The sequence below is a fragment of the Meles meles genome, chromosome 5 (genome assembly GCF_922984935.1).
Source record: "Meles meles chromosome 5, mMelMel3.1 paternal haplotype, whole genome shotgun sequence".
NCBI lineage: Eukaryota > Metazoa > Chordata > Mammalia > Carnivora > Mustelidae > Meles > Meles meles.
The window spans coordinates 94,207,747-94,225,019 of NC_060070.1; positions in this window are offsets into that span (position 1 = coordinate 94,207,747).

Below are 17,273 nucleotides of genomic sequence, written 5' to 3' on the forward strand. Positions count from 1 at the left end.
TTTTAGTTGGTGGTTTGTGTTGTGACCTGGGCAAACTGTCTATCTGGTTTCCAAGATGAAAGGATTATAGCAGAAAATCTCCTAGTCACTTCTCATTCTGAAATCCAGAGAGTGCTCATCTCCTAGGCTCATCCAGATAGCAAGGGGGGACTCAAAATAGACGTGTGTCCTCTCTCCATCTTAGCCCTCCCCCACCCATTATTCCTGTACCACAGCATACAACCCTGACAGTTCTTAAGGGGATGCCCTCATGTTCCAGAACAAAAACCATTGGGGGGAGGAAAATGTCAGAAATGTGAACTAAAACAAATCATAACTTCACATAAACTCAACATAGCGAAGTCACGTGCTACGTATGTCTTTATCCTCTGATCGTGTAAAGATCACAAGGATTAAAATCAGAAAGAGGAACTAAAAAGAAAGGAAAACGCTGTGCATAATCTCAGAAAAAGACCCACCACCAGGTTGTGTCTATCTCCCAGGCCCTAGCCTCCCCCATTTTGTCACTCAGCATCTCTGTAAGATAGGAGCATTCATCCCAAGGGAGATCTTTCATTCTTCCTGTCATCGAGAAATACCTTCTCACCTCATTTGATCCTGAGTTTTGTGTTGTGATTAGTGTCTCCAGGTTTCTGAACTCTGTCGAAGTTTCAAATTCTTCCCTCCAGAGCCCTTGGGGTTGGATGCACATTCTATGCAATTCTCATGAGACTCTAAATACCAGAGACATGGCCTCCATCTTGAAGCATTTCTGCCATGTTGGCTCCACAGCATGGGCTGAATTTCAAGAGCCTTTGCACCCAAGGACCATGGCCCAGGTCTTGGGAGGCTGATTTAGGTCAAAGACACTGGTTTGGGCACTCTTCCTTTGCATGTAGTGTTTCCATGGGCTATCAAGAATTTGGGGGACCGGCATTAGCAAAGTTAAAAAATGTTCAGATGTGGGCTTGGTAAGTCGTAGTGTTAATAGAGAAATGTGGGTGCTTAAAATAGAACAAGAATTAGGGAGCTCAGGGCGAACCTTCTCTCCTCTTTTCCTCCAACTGTGATTTTTGGAGATCATAAGGCAGTTGATTCCATCCAGGAGCCTCAGCTAGAGACCTTGGCCTTTCATCTCCCTGGCCCAGAGTGAGCCTGGCATCCTGCCGAAGGCCTGGCACTGGGAAGCAAGCATCAGGCTTTCTTGAAATAGATGGTTTGTTCATCTCTATGTCCCGGTTTCTCCCACACCAATTAGAGTTCGGGCAACACATTAAAATCCTTCAGAAAAGCAGTCCCTTCAGTATTGTTATCAAATGCTTTTTCCAAACCGCAGAAACTTCTTCTTGCTCTCTTTCTTTCTCTCTTTCCAAGAAGTGCTTTGCACCTGAGGTGCCCACTTTATAAATGTCAGGCTGGCTTCCCTGATTGTTCTCTCACAGAGTGCTCCGTGCAAGGAGGATTGGGGCCATATTCTATCCTGCTTGTCAGTGTTCCCATGAGAGCTGTGGAATGATTCTCCCCGTGGATTACAAGGGGGGCATGGAGTTATCTTGTTTGTGGTCATAAGCTGCACAGGGGCAGAGACAGAGCCTGCAGACTGTGCACAGAGAAAGCAATCAGTAAATACTTATTGGATGCATAAAAATCAATTAATAACCCCCTTTTATACTTCCTTTTGCATTAGCAACATTGAGGTGTGGGAGATGTAGCTAAAGGGCACCATATTTCATCATATACTTTTCTTTGCAAACTTTCTATCGACTGAAACTGGAGTCCACCTCCAACAGAATTATTGGTGAGTGATGTCTCTTTGGTAGAGACATCTACCACCTATGCCTTTCTGGCACTTTCTGCCACCCAGTCATGGAGGGGCCCCTCTAGAGCCTTCCAAGGCAGGGCATGGTCACCACCACAAGTCTGCCACTATGTCTGACTTTGTGTTTCTACTTAAAACTGTTCTGTGACCATCAGCCAAATCTTGATGAGATATATCACTTGGTCCTCCCTCCTGGGATAATATATTTGCATTTAATAGGAGCTCTTAGGAGATCCTGTGCTCTCACGTCTAGAGGTGTTTTCAGAGTGAGAATTTTGGTAATGGGAATTTAACCACAGGTATTATAATAATTTATTTCTCCTTTTGGACTAAAATCCTCTTGAGGGCAGTCTCCTGTTTTATTCATTTAGGATGCCTGGAAACACCTACCTCTAGCCAGTCATCAGTAATATCTCATAAATAAATATTTTGAGAATAAATAACATTTCATACCTACCTAATATAATAACTTGAGAGATGATATATATGAATTAATATAGATAGATAGATAGATAGATCCTGTCCATATGACATATTTGCATCTTCTACAGTTCTGTTCAATGTTTTTAATCGCTTTTGTTGACAGAGAAAATGTTTAATATAGAAGTTCCCAGTGATCCCCCTCTCTTAATATTCATGGCCTTGTATAATCCCCTTCTCTTGAGTAATTTGCTTCTGGCCAACAGAATATGGCAACATTGATCAGGTTATGTGACCAGACTCTACTTCCATAACTAGGTTACAAAAGACTGTCACTTCCCTTAAGGTAGCAGACACCTTTGTTGGCTTCGATGTTGAAGGAAGTCGCCATGTTAGAGAGGTCCAAATGTCCAGGAAGTGAGAGCAGCCTTTGGCCCTTTGGCTAGTAGCCAACAAGGAACCAAGACCCTTAGTCCAACAACTTGGAAGGAACTGAATGCTGCCAACAACCACAGAGGCTCAGAGGCAAATTCTTCCCTGATGGAACTTTTAGATTAGACCTCAATTCCAGCGGCCATCTTGATTGTAACCTTGGGAGAGATTCTGAAGCAGAGGATCCCGCTGAGCTCGGCTCCCACTCCTGACCCACAGGAGCTATGAGATAATAAATGTGTGCTGTTTTTTAGCTGCTAAATTTGTGGTAATCTGTTATGCAGCAATCAGAAAACTCAGAGAGAGGTCTTTTATCTCGTTTGTCCTCCAACTTGTCACACATCCCCAGTGACATTTTAAATGAAATCAGCCCTGGGAAAAACGCCCAAGATTGGGAATGATGGTCGGATCTTGGAGAGTTGCCCTTCCCATTCTGTCTCCTCCTTCAGCAGGAACACTTCAAGAAAATTTAGAGCATTGGCCAAACTTCTCAGTCTCTAAAATCCTCTATGGTTCTGATGGACAGAGGCTGAGCCACAGCCAAGAGAGCCTTCCCTTGTGTCTCCCTGTCTAAGTTGAACTTCATGTCCCCCTGCAGGGGACATGAGAGCCTTCCACTGTGCCTCCCTAAGTTGAACTTCACATCCTCCCTGCGGGCTGCTTTGGTCCTTAGAGGAGTGCTTCTCCCTGTCCTAGGCCTTGTGCCTTACGCCTGAAGGAGATGCCGACCCCTCCAGCAGTGGATACCAATCCATTTTCTTTCATAAATCACCTGGGAAGTGGGTGGAAGTGGGAAGCAGATTTGAGGCTTACAGATAGAGAACCTGATTCAGAGAGTCTGAAGTGAGGTCTAGGATTCCTAATTTTTAATATGCTCCCATGGGATTCTGATGGTTTGTCATGAAGCCCCTTGAGAAATTCTGATCCAAAGTCTCTGATATATTTCTCAAAGTTTCCTAAAAGCACACCCTTGACATCAAGATGTCCATGTTTTAATGACTTACCAATAGTATTAGATCATCCTTGTGACCTTGAAAGTTTTAACCTCTCTAAACTTCAGTGACCGTAACTGTCATCTGATTGACTGATCTAGATAAATCTCCATTAGTCTTATAATCTAGGCCCTAAGTAATGAAAGGGATCGTTGAATAATAAAGTAAGAGCACACAAATGGCATTTACTGTGCATCAGACACTAAAGTCATTCTACATGAACACTCTTAACTCCTAAAATAATCTTATGAGGTAGGTACCGTGATTATCTCATTTTACAGGTGAGGAGACTGAGACCCAGGAAGACCAAGTGATGCACCCAAGGTCATAAACCTAGTGGATATTGTGGGCAGCAATCAAATAATGTCAGCGTGGCTCCGAGTCCATGCTTTCAGGGGCCATGCTAGCCCACCTCTTTCGCAGTTTAAGTGTTCGTGAGTTTACAAAATGGCAATATTAGGGTGGACTGCACTTATGGGAGATGAATATGAGTTATGATTATCCTTTATTGTGGAATAGGATCGCTGTTGGCAGGAGATATGGGAGGAAGCAATTATAAACACAGGGAACACCCAGAGAAGAATTATGGGAGTAGGCCTGAGCTTGGCAGGTTTTCTCATCTGGGCCACTGACAGCTAATGGTTAAGGATCCCGTTGCGTGGGACTAAATGTATCCTAACCAATCAAGGTTCTACCAGGAAGCCAGGATCTTTAGTGAAATAACACCAATAAGAGTTATCAACAGTACGTGCTTCCACACACATTATTTCATTGCATCAGAAATGAAAAAACAGGGGCACCTGGGTGGCTCAGTCGGTTAAGCATCTGCCTTCAGCTCAGGTCATGATCCCAGGGACCTGGGATGAGCCCCTCATCAAGCTCCCAGCTCAGCGGGAAGCCTGCTTCTCCCTCTCCCACTCCCCCTGCATCTGTTCCTCTCTTGCTGTGTCTCTCTCTCTCTGTCAAATAAATAAATAAAATATTTAAAAAAAAAAAAAAGAAATGAGAAGTCACCAGCTTGGAAGTTGGAGAAACTATCCTCTCCAGCCTCTGTTTCCCCACCTGTAAACTTTGCAAAATACCATCACCTCCCTCAAGTCATGAGGATTAAAATGAAATCATATTTTCATTCCATTCAGCTCAGCATCCAGCACTGACCACCTCTAGAAAGCAGATAGGAAGACAGTGACCACGACAGCAAATAATTATTGAGCTTCTACTGAATGCCTGCCTCCTTTCAGTGTACTCTTTCATTTCACCCTCTTGGAGAGAGGTATGTAAAAGCCCCACTTATGATTCTGAGTCAGCAGAGCTCCTGGGGAGCAGGCATGGGGAGGGCAGGTGGAATTATCTTTCTTCCCAGTCAGTAATTCAGGAAGCAGTATAGGAAAGGGAAGTGGCTTGCTGAGGCTTACACGATGTCAGAACTGGGAACTTCAGGTTTTCTCCATCTAAAATCCCGAGCCTGGGCCATGGCATGTCAGTGGCCTGTCCCAGTATCTTGGTCTCTCATGCCCAGGGGTGATCGTTAGCCTTCTGCTGGCCTTTCTTGTTAGCAAACGCAATAGCGTCTGTGGTTGTTGTTAACAATATTCGCGATATTATTCAGAGCCACAGACTCTGAAAGAGAAGCTGTCATGCTTTGCATGGCTCGGGAGAGGGCTGTGGCTCCCACCGGATGTTCCCAGAACACCCATCCAAAGGCCTGGACGGACCTGATTTAATGAGGTCGCTAGCTAGCTCTCCATAGTAGTAAGAAGGAGCCTTGTTGGGAGAAGCTTTGCATCCCCCCAGGAGCTCTTTGCGGGGTGATGGACCAAACTGTCAGCAGTGGGAGGTCTTGGGGAAAGATCTGGGACTCTTCTTATGTGGAAAAATCCTCTAAGCAGGTACACGATCTTTTCCACTTCCCTGCGGGGACCACCCACACGCTGTGTACACTGGAATGGGGAGGGGAAGTGACCATGTGTTTTTACTTAGGTGTGAGTCGTTCAATTGTGTAAGTGTCACTGCCTACATTGTTTTAGCCCCTCGCGGCCCCCGGATCCTGAACAGTGGCTCTGACTCCTCCGTTCTGGTTTTGATCATGCAAGTTGAAAAAGAATCCACAGAGGTTAGAGGAGGACCGAGTCATCAGCGCACCTTCCTTATCTCCAGAGGGCCCAGTGTGTTTCTCAAGCTCACGCAGCCCGTTGGGGCTAGAACCCGGCCGGCCCTAGAACCTGGAGCAGCCACAGGCCAGGGTGCACCCAGCCCCGATTCTGTTTTCTCGAGAAAACAGAGTGGCAGGGTGCCCTCCTGCATTCAGGAGTACACTTCACATCGTTCTTTCTGTCATCCCGCTGGGTTCCCAGGTCAGCCTACAGTGTTCATGCTACTTTCTTATCCACTGTACAGAGAGCTGTGGCCCAAGGTCATAGAGCACATGGGGGTAGATTTGTGGGTGTTTTTTTCTTCTCACACTGCCCAAGGCTAGCCCGGATCTGTTTGAACAGACCCAACATGTCTGGGACTGTCCTCTATGGTGGGCCTTACTGTGGCGGGAACCCTCCCTTCTTAGTTTCATTTTCAAAGACTTGAGGGATTCTGAAACTCCATTGCAGGTGTCTCATTTTCACTCATTATTTGCCCATGCCCCTTCCTTGACACCCTGTGTCCCTTATTTGGAGACAGCTGAGTTTGGCGGTACGATGTGAAGGCTGCTGGAAACCCCCAGCCCCAAGCCCCTTCCTCGGCTGGAGTCCGCTGTTACTAGCTAAAATCTGAAGCCCAGTTCTTGACTCCGGTCCCCTCTCAATGCAGATCTTCTTTGCGGAGACAGTGCACCCCATAATTCTTGACAGTTCAGCTTCTGTAATTTGTATCTGGAGTTTCCCCAGCTCCTTGCCTGGAAAACTAACAATAGGAGAACATTTGGGTCCCAGGCAGTGAGGGAGGAACTGGATTGTGGGGAGAATGCGGGATCACTGGGGAAGTCGAAGAGCTGAACTTGGACTTCAACCACAGCCCCACTGGGAGCCTCCTCAGCTGAGCATGAGTCTGCACTCAGAGCTCCTTGGCACACAGTGTGGCCGAGGCCAAGGCAGGACTCACTCAGCCACACAGAGAGGAGCGACACGGCAGAGCAGGGGGACTTGCCGTGCAGCGGGTGCTGGCAGAGACAACCAGGGAGGGTGTCTGTGGGTGGCACGAGGACCCAACTCTGGTATTTCCATTCCTGCCTGAGGAGGCCAAGTGAGCCCAGTCTTCCCAGGGCAATTCCAGCACAGCTCATTTGTGCCTGTTTTACAATGGTGTTGATAAAATCCCCACGGAGCCCCGGAGCATGTGTGAGGAGTTCCCACCAGAAATCTAAACAACGCCCTGGCGTTGCTGACAGCTTAATAATGTGACAAAGTTCAACTCGTTCAATGACAGGGACAAGAATGCAGCTGGGCTGGTCTGACCTAGAGCTTTACACATAACCCCCCCCTCCCAACGCTGACCTAGCATTTGACAAATAACCTTTTCTTAGCCTCCTCGAAGGCACCAGACAGAACCAAGTGCCACGAAGGGGCCACATGCCACCGTTAAAATGTTAAATGGAGTGGCAAGGGCCACCAGAGTCCCTGGGGGCTGACATTTATCTTTATTATTATTAATAATAATAATGCATGTATTGCTTTTTGGTGCATTCCAGGGTTTTTTGCACTCCTAAATCACGCGGCTATACATCAGCAGGCCCGATAAATCACCCAGTGAACCCAAATTCAATGCAGCTGTCAGGCCAGATCCGAGGGAAGCGGAGTTAGCTGAATTGAGCTACAGCAGGGAACCCACGGGCGTTGCCCAGAAAAATCAGAATCCTAGCAGCGCTGCTGGTGACATTTCAAGAACTAGATGTGAACTGCTAGCTTCAGCTTTAATTTTATAAGAGGGAATGGGAGGAAACGGGTGCAGGGAGAAATCCAGACTTCAACAAATATTTAAGCTTTTTTTTTTTTTTCTTTCCTCAAAGCCAGTACAGACAATGAGTTCCACATTTAGAAATTTCGGTAGAAGGAATTCCACTTTTTCTCGTTTCTCTAGCTTCTTCTCATTTCTTCTGCCTGCTCACCTCCTCCACTCCATGCCCCTTCCCTGTAAAAAGAAAGCTGAAAGCAAAGGAACAACGGGATTTGAGTTGGAGCCAACTGAATGGGCCAAGAGGTTACATATGGAGCTAACAAATCATGGAACCATGAAGGATATTACTGATTTAAAGTTATGTATGTTAAAGCCTAAATCTTAACAGCATTCATAAAGGTAAAGGTAAGTAATGGAGAGGCTTAACCGGCAGAAAATAAGCTTTTTCCCGGCTGCCCTGCCTCCCCCATCAGACTTGAAGTGTGTCTCAGCCAGAGAAGGATGCCCAGCCACAGAGTCTCCCTGTCAGCTGACGAAAGGGAAGGCCTTACCCTTACCAACCTAGGAGGGACGAGTTCAGCTGGATCCTGCATTTATATACGAGGCCTCAGTTACCATTATTTGGTTTATTTTTGTGTGCACAAGTCTGTGTATTTCTTCTTCAGATGTTTTGGGGTTACCAGAAAAACCATTCCCTTTCCCCTCTTAATTTTCAAAATTGTGTGTAATTTCAGGGAAATTTGATCCATGTGTTTCAGATTCATTTGCACATAATCATGAAAAATCTTTCTGGAAAGAGCAATTTTCCTTCCCCAGGAGACTTTGGTGCCCTTTTTAATAAGCCCCGGGAGTGCCCTTCTACCCCAGGTCACCCTCTCCCAGTGCAGAAGGCTGTGTTTGGCCAAAGGAAAACCAGCCTGACCACCGAGGGCATGGGGTCTGGTGTGAAATGTTGAACACGTGAATTTGGACTGGGTTTTGGCAGAGGGAAAATTTCCCCTGGCCCCAGTGTTTACACAGAGAACGAAGTACTCCTTACAAAAAAAAAAAAAAAAAAAAATGTGAAGATGCGTAGATCCACTGGGGAACATGTCCTGTGGAACTCTGTGAGGGTTAGCCTCTGGTTCACAGGTTCAGAAAAGGCAATTGCTACTTTACTTTGAGGTTCTTTGGGAAAATGCTGTAGCCCAGAGACTCCCAACTACCAAAAACACCCCGGAACCCTCTTGGATGGGTTTCAGGGGACGTAGCCTGTCTGCGTCCAGGACACGCATTTCCCCGCCCTCCATCCACAACAACCCAGCCACTGCACTGAAGCCACAATGGCATTCCTTCAATCCAAAACAAACATGTCATTACCAATCTCAGATTAATTGATGCCATTTGTGTGCCCTGCCTGTTGGGTTTCAACTGGAGCCCGCCCAACAGCAATGGCCACCGCCCTTCCAAACCTCAAGGCGCTCACAGCTTTGGCCCTTGGCAGAATTCCCTTAGCTGTTCTTTGTCACCCCTGTGACTCCAAGCCTTTTCTCCTTCCCACTCCCTTCCCACTCTGAGGATTTGGGTAATTTTGAAATGAGTTTCTAGTAGAATGAGGTTATCTGTAGAGCGGAGTTTTGCTTTGAGTTAATGTCTCTGCTGTATTTCATGAATTTTAAGAAACAAATTTGTTTTAACACCCCCAAAATTAGGATATTCCTTACAACTGATAATGAGAAAACATTATGATGAAGTAATGGAAAGCATTTCCCTTTTTAGGGGTACACGTGATAATGGTGCATCTAGTCTGGGCCCCAAAGAGATATATGATCACTTCTCAGAACACAGATAAACTTTTACCTCTCTCGCTCATTCTTTCTCCATTCATTCTTCCGTAAGCATATACTGACCACACGCCTGATTGCGCAGCGAGGGAATCGGAACCGTGTTCTGTTCTGAAAGGCCTCTCCCTTTCAGAAAGTTATAATTTAGTTCTAGACATAAGTGAATACATGACCAACCTCTGCAAAGTGCTAAATTAGTGGTGTGGCCAGAAAGTGGCCAAGAAGAGCAAGCTGGAGCCACAGAGCTGGATGGAGAGACTGAGCCAGGGACCAGGCAGCCTCCTTGCTGGCTTGGCTCTGCACTCCCACCTGTAGAATGAGGAACTTGCAGCAGATCAGAGCATCCCAGCATGTGTCCCATAGAACAGAGTCCATGGGCATGCTGTGGGAGAAGAGGGTTCCACCGTCAGGGGTTGGGCCATTGAGAGATGTCACCATATTCTTTTCTCAGAGACTCCCAATACATATTAGCTTATTATGGGCTCTGAGAAGTTGTACCATGAAAGACGTGTTTAAATTTTGTTTAACTCAGTGTTTCCCAAATATATTTGCTCCTGGAATCCTTTTCTTTCCCCAGTCAATGTAGCTAGCACTGTAATAAACCTTAGGAAAGCTGAAAGTCTATTCCAACTCCAACATTCCAGGAATTCATGAGACAATGTGTAGCTGCGGTACATGAGGAGAAGCAAATCTGAGAGAAGGCGCTTGAGCTGTGCTCGTAGTGTGTGATGGGCTCCTAGCACAGGGGCAGAATGTACTTAATAAATAGGGTTTAATAAATATAGTATAATTTAACCATAACAGTATATGGTATAATAAATAGAGGATATGGGGTGCTGGGTGCCAGGAACTCAGAGATAAGTAAAACATTGCCCAACCTCAAGTGGCTCCTACCAATGGAGAAGCCAGGATATTTTCAAACGTTTAGAAGAAAATGTACCTCTGGCTTGTCAGTTGTCATTGGAGGTAGAAAGAAAGAGCCTTAAGGAGGCAAAGCATGCCTGGAGGAAAACAGTGAAGGCTCCCCACAGGAGGAACCATCAGAACCAGATCTCAAAGAAGAGGGGTGACTATCTGGGTGCCTGAAACAGGAGCAGAAGGAGAGCATTCAAGGCAGGGGGAAAAAAACATAAATAGAAAAAAAAAAGGCAGGAGAATGTTTTCATAGCTTGTAGTAGCTGGAGGGCAAGATACATGGTGATGAAGGCTGACTAGTCGGTTTGGGAACATACCATGAAGGGTCCAACTCAGCAAGTAGCAACAACAAAAGAGGAGACTTAATTATCTCCCATAATAAGGAGTCTGGAGGTCCATAATGAGAGGGTCTAGGACTGGCTCAGGAGCACAGTGATGCCTCCAGGGGCCTGTGCTCCTTCCATCCTTCTCCTTGGCCATTCCTCACCATGTTGGCTTTTCATCCACATGCTGTCTCATGTCAACAGACACTGCCACGGAATCAGGTGTATTTCTGGTGGATCATAAACCTTATCCTTAAACATAGGCATTTGGAGGTTTCTTTTAGGCAAGAGAAGTAGGCTTTTTTGCAAAGAGAAGTGATATGATCAGACAGGTGTTTTTGTAAGATGACTTGGTCTCCAAGTAAAGGCAAGAGGGAAAGAAGAGGAGCTGGAGGCAGGAGACAATACAGAATTGAAATTATCCAGGTAAAAAAGTCTTGCATGCTAACACCAAATCCCTAGCAGGACTCCAAAGAAGGAGGCAATAGGAAAAAAAAATCCTTTTTTTTTTTTTTTTTTGGTATGGAAGGCAACTGTAGGCAGCCCCAAAGACTCACCTTCTCTCCCATTGGCTAGAACTTGGTCACATGACCACCAGCAGCACAAGGGAGGCTGGGAAGTCCAGTTCCTGGCAAAGGCAAACGCAGTAGGCATGAGACCATTCAGGATTCGGTCACTGCAGCACAGCTATGGCCCAGATGAGAAATGAGCCTTTTAGTTCATGAAGCACTAAGATTTGGAAGTTACTGGTTACAACTGTTAGACTAACTTTTGAAATACATGGGAATCCCAATGCTTAATAGTTATGGCTTGATGAATGAGGAATGGGATTGGAAACTGAACGATGGCAAATGCAATTTGGGGGAGAGGGCATATGTTGGGTACCAGGTACCCTTCACCATTTCATCTCTTCAGAGGTTGATGATTTGTAACTACCCAATATGTGATGAGCTGTCAAAAGTACGTATAAAGTGCTGTGTATCTCATGAAATAAGTTTTCAATAATTTCAACTTTCTCATTAAGGGTTAAAAAATAAAAAGGCAATTCAGTTGAGAATTCTAATTGAGACACTCGCTGTCCCGCCCTTGCCTCACTATCTATTTCAAGTGCTAACCTCCTCTAAATATTTTAGTCATGTTGTGCCCATGATGTCAACAGAAAATCACTTTTTTCCCCAAAGAAGCAGGTCTGATGGAGAGGGTGGGGTCTGGTCAGTCCTTCAAAGTGGAAGCGTATGGACAATGCTTCTCTGTTGTGGATACAAATCTGACAGAGGAAAGATGAAAAGATGGGAGGGAACTGCAACTCTCCAGTTGCCTCCTCTCAATTTAATTAAAACAAAACAAAACAAAAAAACCCGAGGCTGATGAAATGAAGTCATAGAAATCCAGGGAGGAAGAGATCTTCTCATTCTAGAGCTCTTAAAAGCTAAGGGAACACCGCATTTGTAGGATATCGACAGTAGACTTTGAGGAAGATATATTCAATAGGGTTCAAGAAAAATAAATATGATGCCCTGTCAAGAAGTTCCAAATGTAGAGATAGCCCAAGTGGAATGGGAGGCCCTCAAAATTATGAAAACATGAGCTTTGTGAAGAAGCAGAACTCCCCATCCGAAGTAACCAATATGGCACAGGAACTTCTTTTACAGATTTCCACGGGATGAAAACAGGGGGACATGACTGAAGATGAATGTTGAAGATGGGATCAGTTGGCCAGAATAGAATCTGGAAGATCAGCTCCCAATGAATTCAGCCTTTTAAGCTAAGTACCATAAGGGCTTTCCTGGATAGGCCCTGAAATGGGCTGATCTTCCACAAAGCATGGGGAAGCCAAGTCCTCAATACCTCTCCTAGGGCCAGTCCACAGTCCTGATGCTACCCAGGCTTCTATCTCTGCATCTGGGTCAGTAACAGAAGGTGAACCCCAGAAAAGACACTTGCCTAACCCTCCATCCTTGGGTGTGCTCTGAGCTGCCCCCTCCCCATCTTTGTCCATGTAAGTCACACCTGCACAGACCCCTTTCATCAGCCCAACTTCAAGTGGCAATTTAAACCTTTTAAGGCCACCTGTCGAGCACCCACTCACTAGATTTCCTTTTATCACCGGCTCGAGGGGAGTAACTGGATAACATAATTATGAGGCAGGAGAATGGGGTGTTTTGATTTGTGTTCTTTGAGGATTAGCCAAGTGCCCCACTGCCAAATCCATGATCACCTGAGAGGAAATCTGAAGGGAGAACCTGCCAAATCAGTCTTCCAGGTGCTCTTCAGGCAAAGGGCTTTGAAAATGGCCTTTTCTGCCTTCTTCTCATCACTGCAGAGCTCCAAGGCATTTGGGGTGGACAAAGCTGGTGGGTGCCTTCTTCCACAATGAGGTGGAGGTGAGCAAAGAAAGATGTTTTTCAAATACCTGGAGCCAGGGCAAGACAGTTGCGAAGCCCATTGGATGTGGGAATATGTGCAAAGTAATGACATGGAGCCGGACCTCTGATCTCCTGAGCATTCTCGGGAGCTGTGCCCCCTTTAGTGTGAAGACTCTTGAGTGCTTACTGGGAATGCCAGGGAGGTGGCAGGAAAAGGCAACTTGGTCTCAGACTTCAGGGTGTGTGATGCGGAAATCCCACCGCAGACAGCCTCTCTGAAGATGCTTGAGTGACATTCCAGTTTGGGGTGAGAATATGTGGAAACATATCAAGAAGGAACATATGAGGGACATTTTTAGAGGTGAACAAATACACAGTATACTAGTTTCCAGGGCTTCCATAATACGGTAACCATAACTTGGGTGGCTTAAAACAACAGAAATCTATCTCTCCTGGTTCCGGAGACCAGAAGTCCACAAAGTGTTGACATGGCCATGTTTTACCAACACCTCTGAAGGAGAATCCTTCCTTGTCTTTTTCAGCTTCTAGTGGCTCCAGCTACAGCAACACAATCTCCACTCTCTGCTTCTGTCTTCACATGGTCCTTTTCCTTTGGTGTCTATCGGCATTCAAATTTTCATCTTCTTATAAGGATGCTCCTCATTTGGATTAGGGCCCACCCTGATCCTGTAGGACCTCATCTTAACCTGATTCCCTCCGCAAAGACCCTATTTCCAGATAAGGTTACATTCACCCAGGTACTATGGGTCAGGACTCGAACATTTCTTTTTGGGGGGGACATAATTCAACCCCTCACACCTGGGTAGATGGAAAAGCAAAGCTACCCTTGATATAACTTACCCCGTGAGTAGCTGGAATGCTGTAGAGTCTTGGACCTCCGTTACTTCAACTTTGGGTTCACTAAGAGGCAATGGCTTTTTAATATTTGCTCTAATTCTAAAGAGAGATGATCTGTGATATGTAATATATATAATAAACTTAAAGGTAATAAAATTATAATACAAATTTAGAAGGTGGTTCTAAACCTGAGGGGAAGGGAAGCCTTTGGAGACCTACTGTCATTTTTTTTAAAGATTTTTTATTTATTTAATTGACAGAGAGAGATCACAAGCAGACAGAGAGGCAGGCAGAGAGAGAGGGAAGCAGACTCGCTGCTGAGCAGAGAGCCCAATGTGGGACTCGATCCCAGGACTCCGAGATCATAACCTGAGCCGAAGGCAGCAGCTTAACCCACTGAGCCACCCAGGCGTCCCTGGGGACCTACTTGTTACAGGAGAGAGTGGTAAAAAATATTGGGAGGAGGGAGGAAAGTGATCAACTGACTAATAGAATCCCCCCAGTATCTCCTGCTGATTATAGCATGACTTGTTGAAGGTTGCAGTCAAAGACGAACTGAAAGGCAGGGCCAGAATATAGTATATAGTCCTAAAATTCCCAGAAGGTCCAAGGGGTTTGTGGTGGGGCAGGGCATTGCTGGGTATTCCCAGAAATCGTGGTTCAGAGAAACCGACTGAAGTGAGAGTAGTTCCAGAGGGTTCAGCTCGGGAGGAGGGGGGCGGGGGTGAACCCACGGGACTTGAAGCTCAACGCAGTATGTGCTCCATCTTCCCTGTGGGCTCTCACCTGAGCTTGGCAAACCCAGGCTGCTGGGGAGTCTCCACAGCCATGTGTTCTCGTCACCCAGTGCAGGATCTATGGGTCATATGGGCATTTTCTATCAATTACACTTCTTAATTCAATTCTGTAGGAAGGATCTGTTAACTGGCACATCTAATATTCCCAGGGTTTCAGAAAAGTGATGATGGGAGCAATATTAAATTAACCAACTGGGGACAAAAACTCATGAAAAATGATCCTGAGGTTGTGCCACAAGCTGGGTGGGACACAGAAGGGATGAGTTCAGACGAGAAGTATCATGGACATTTAGAACTTTGTTTCAAGAGCCTATGGATGCCCTGAATGGCCTATTTTAAAAAATCACCCCAAAAGTTCACTGGAACCTGTCAGAAACAGGTTTTGATACATATTACATACTTTCCAAAATAGGGACAGAATATAACACCACAGCATCTCTTCACATGACTTAAGTAATAAAACATACAAAAACATGTACATAGAAAAATCTCTTTCCTACCTTGTTCCCTTCCATTCAGTTCCCATCTTTCCCAGTAAGGAATATTATTATTAATTTCCTTGTTTATCCTTTCAAGGAATTGTCAAAAATTTGCCAGCCAGGGACGCCTGGGTGGCTCAGTCTGTTAAGCCTCTCTGTCTTCTGCTCAGGTCATGATATCAGGGTCCTGTGATCCAGCCCCACATTGGGCTCTTTGTTTGGCGGGGAGTCTGCTTCTCCCTCTCCCTCTTCCTCTGTGTTCACTCATTCTCAAATAAATAAATAAATAAATAAATAATTGTATTTTTAAAAACTTGTCAGTCAATAGAGATTTGTGTTCCATTTTCCTTTATTTATGGATTTATTTACGTATTTATTTATTTATTTATCTAGCTATCTATTCATAGAGAGAGCACGAGCAGGAGGAGGGGTAGCTGGAGAGGGAGAGAGATTATCTTAAGCAGGCTCCACACTCAGGGCAGAGCCTGATTCAGGACTCAATCTCGCAAATGCTAAAGGTCATGATCTGCACTGAAATCAAGAGTCCATCACTTAACCAACTGAGCCACCCAGGCACCCCTCACTTGTTTTCTTTACCCAACTGGTAACACACTTTATGCTTGTTTCTATATTTATTCATATGAATGTAAAATTAGGTAAGAAATTAGTAAGAAATGCAGAATAAAAATTCAAGATCCCATTTTTTAATAAAATAAGTCTGATGCGTATAGATGCACACACATGTCCTATAGTCTTCCAAAAAACATGATGTGCAATATAACGTGTGTGTGTGTGTGTGTGTGCGTGCGTGCATCAACAATTTCTGGAAGTTAATATAAGGAATTGTTAACACTGGTGTCCTCTGAGATGTGGGTGAGAGTATTTGCCATAGGAAGGTCACCTTCTTCTCATTGTAATGCCTCTTGAACTGCATGACTTTTCTTCAACTGTGCATGTTTTTTCCCAATTCAAAAATATTTACAAATTCATCAGTATAAACATACAGGGACGCCTGGGTGGTTCAGTGGGTTAAGCCTCTGCCTTCGGCTCAGGTCATGATCTCAGGGTCCTGGGATCAAGCTCTGCATCGGGCTCTCCACTTTCAGCGGGGAGCCTACTTCCCCCCCTCTCTCTGCCTGCCACTCTGTCTACTTGTGATCTCTCTGTCTGTCAAATAAATAAATAAAATCTTTAAATAAATAAGTAAACACATATCCATACAAGGAAAATTGTACACCTATAAAACAAACAACTGTGGAAGACTTTATGTACTTAAACACAACAGTCTCCGAGATGCATTGTTAAAGAGTTTGTATTTTTAATTTTAGATGTTCCAAGGAGTCCCATACTATGTGTACCTAGTTCACACTTTTACCTGGTCACAGAGCATTGTGTTACTTTGGGTTTGATCATATTACAGCTCCATCTTTCAGTCTGAGGAATACTATTTTTTGTTTCAGTTCATCTTCCTCACCTCTAAGACCTTCTGTTAGTCTTTTGGATTGAAATCCCAGCTCCTAATGGCTAGTGAACAAGAGCAAATTGCTTAATGGCTACAGGCCTCTGATTCCCTTTCTGTAAATTAAAAAAAAAAAAAGGAGTACATTATGGGAATATTGCAAGAATTTGAGATAATTCCAATACATACTATTTAGCACGTGAGGTCCCAAGGATAGGCATTTAACATGGAGACTATTGCAACCATTAATATTCCTTGGGATATGTCTATCCAAACTGCAGACAGGAGTGATCATACCCTGGTTTTGCACTAGGAAGTACAAAGCTTTGTATGTCTTGGCCAACGCTGTTCTAGGAGATCCCAGTATTTGGCTGGCCTTTTTGCCCACAGTATATACTTGGGCTAGTATATCAGATAATCAATATTCTGTGGATGCAGTTTGGGCTGTATTCTTACCTATATGGGACATTTTACAGCCCCTGGTAGGGAAGCTTATTGTCACTTTTTAGACATAAATTTTACCCAGTGGCTTCCCCCTCGGGATGTCTGTTGTTGCCATTGGTTGCTCCCAGTCCTATTTGCGTTCAAGTCCATATTTATGAGACTATCTTTTAAAAGAGGAAGTGAAGATGTCCTTGTCGTCTTTCTTTATTTTTAGAGAGTTAAAAAAGAAAACAACTGCCTCTCCATTTTCTCTCTCAGGGTAGCTCTGGGTCAAGTGGTCTC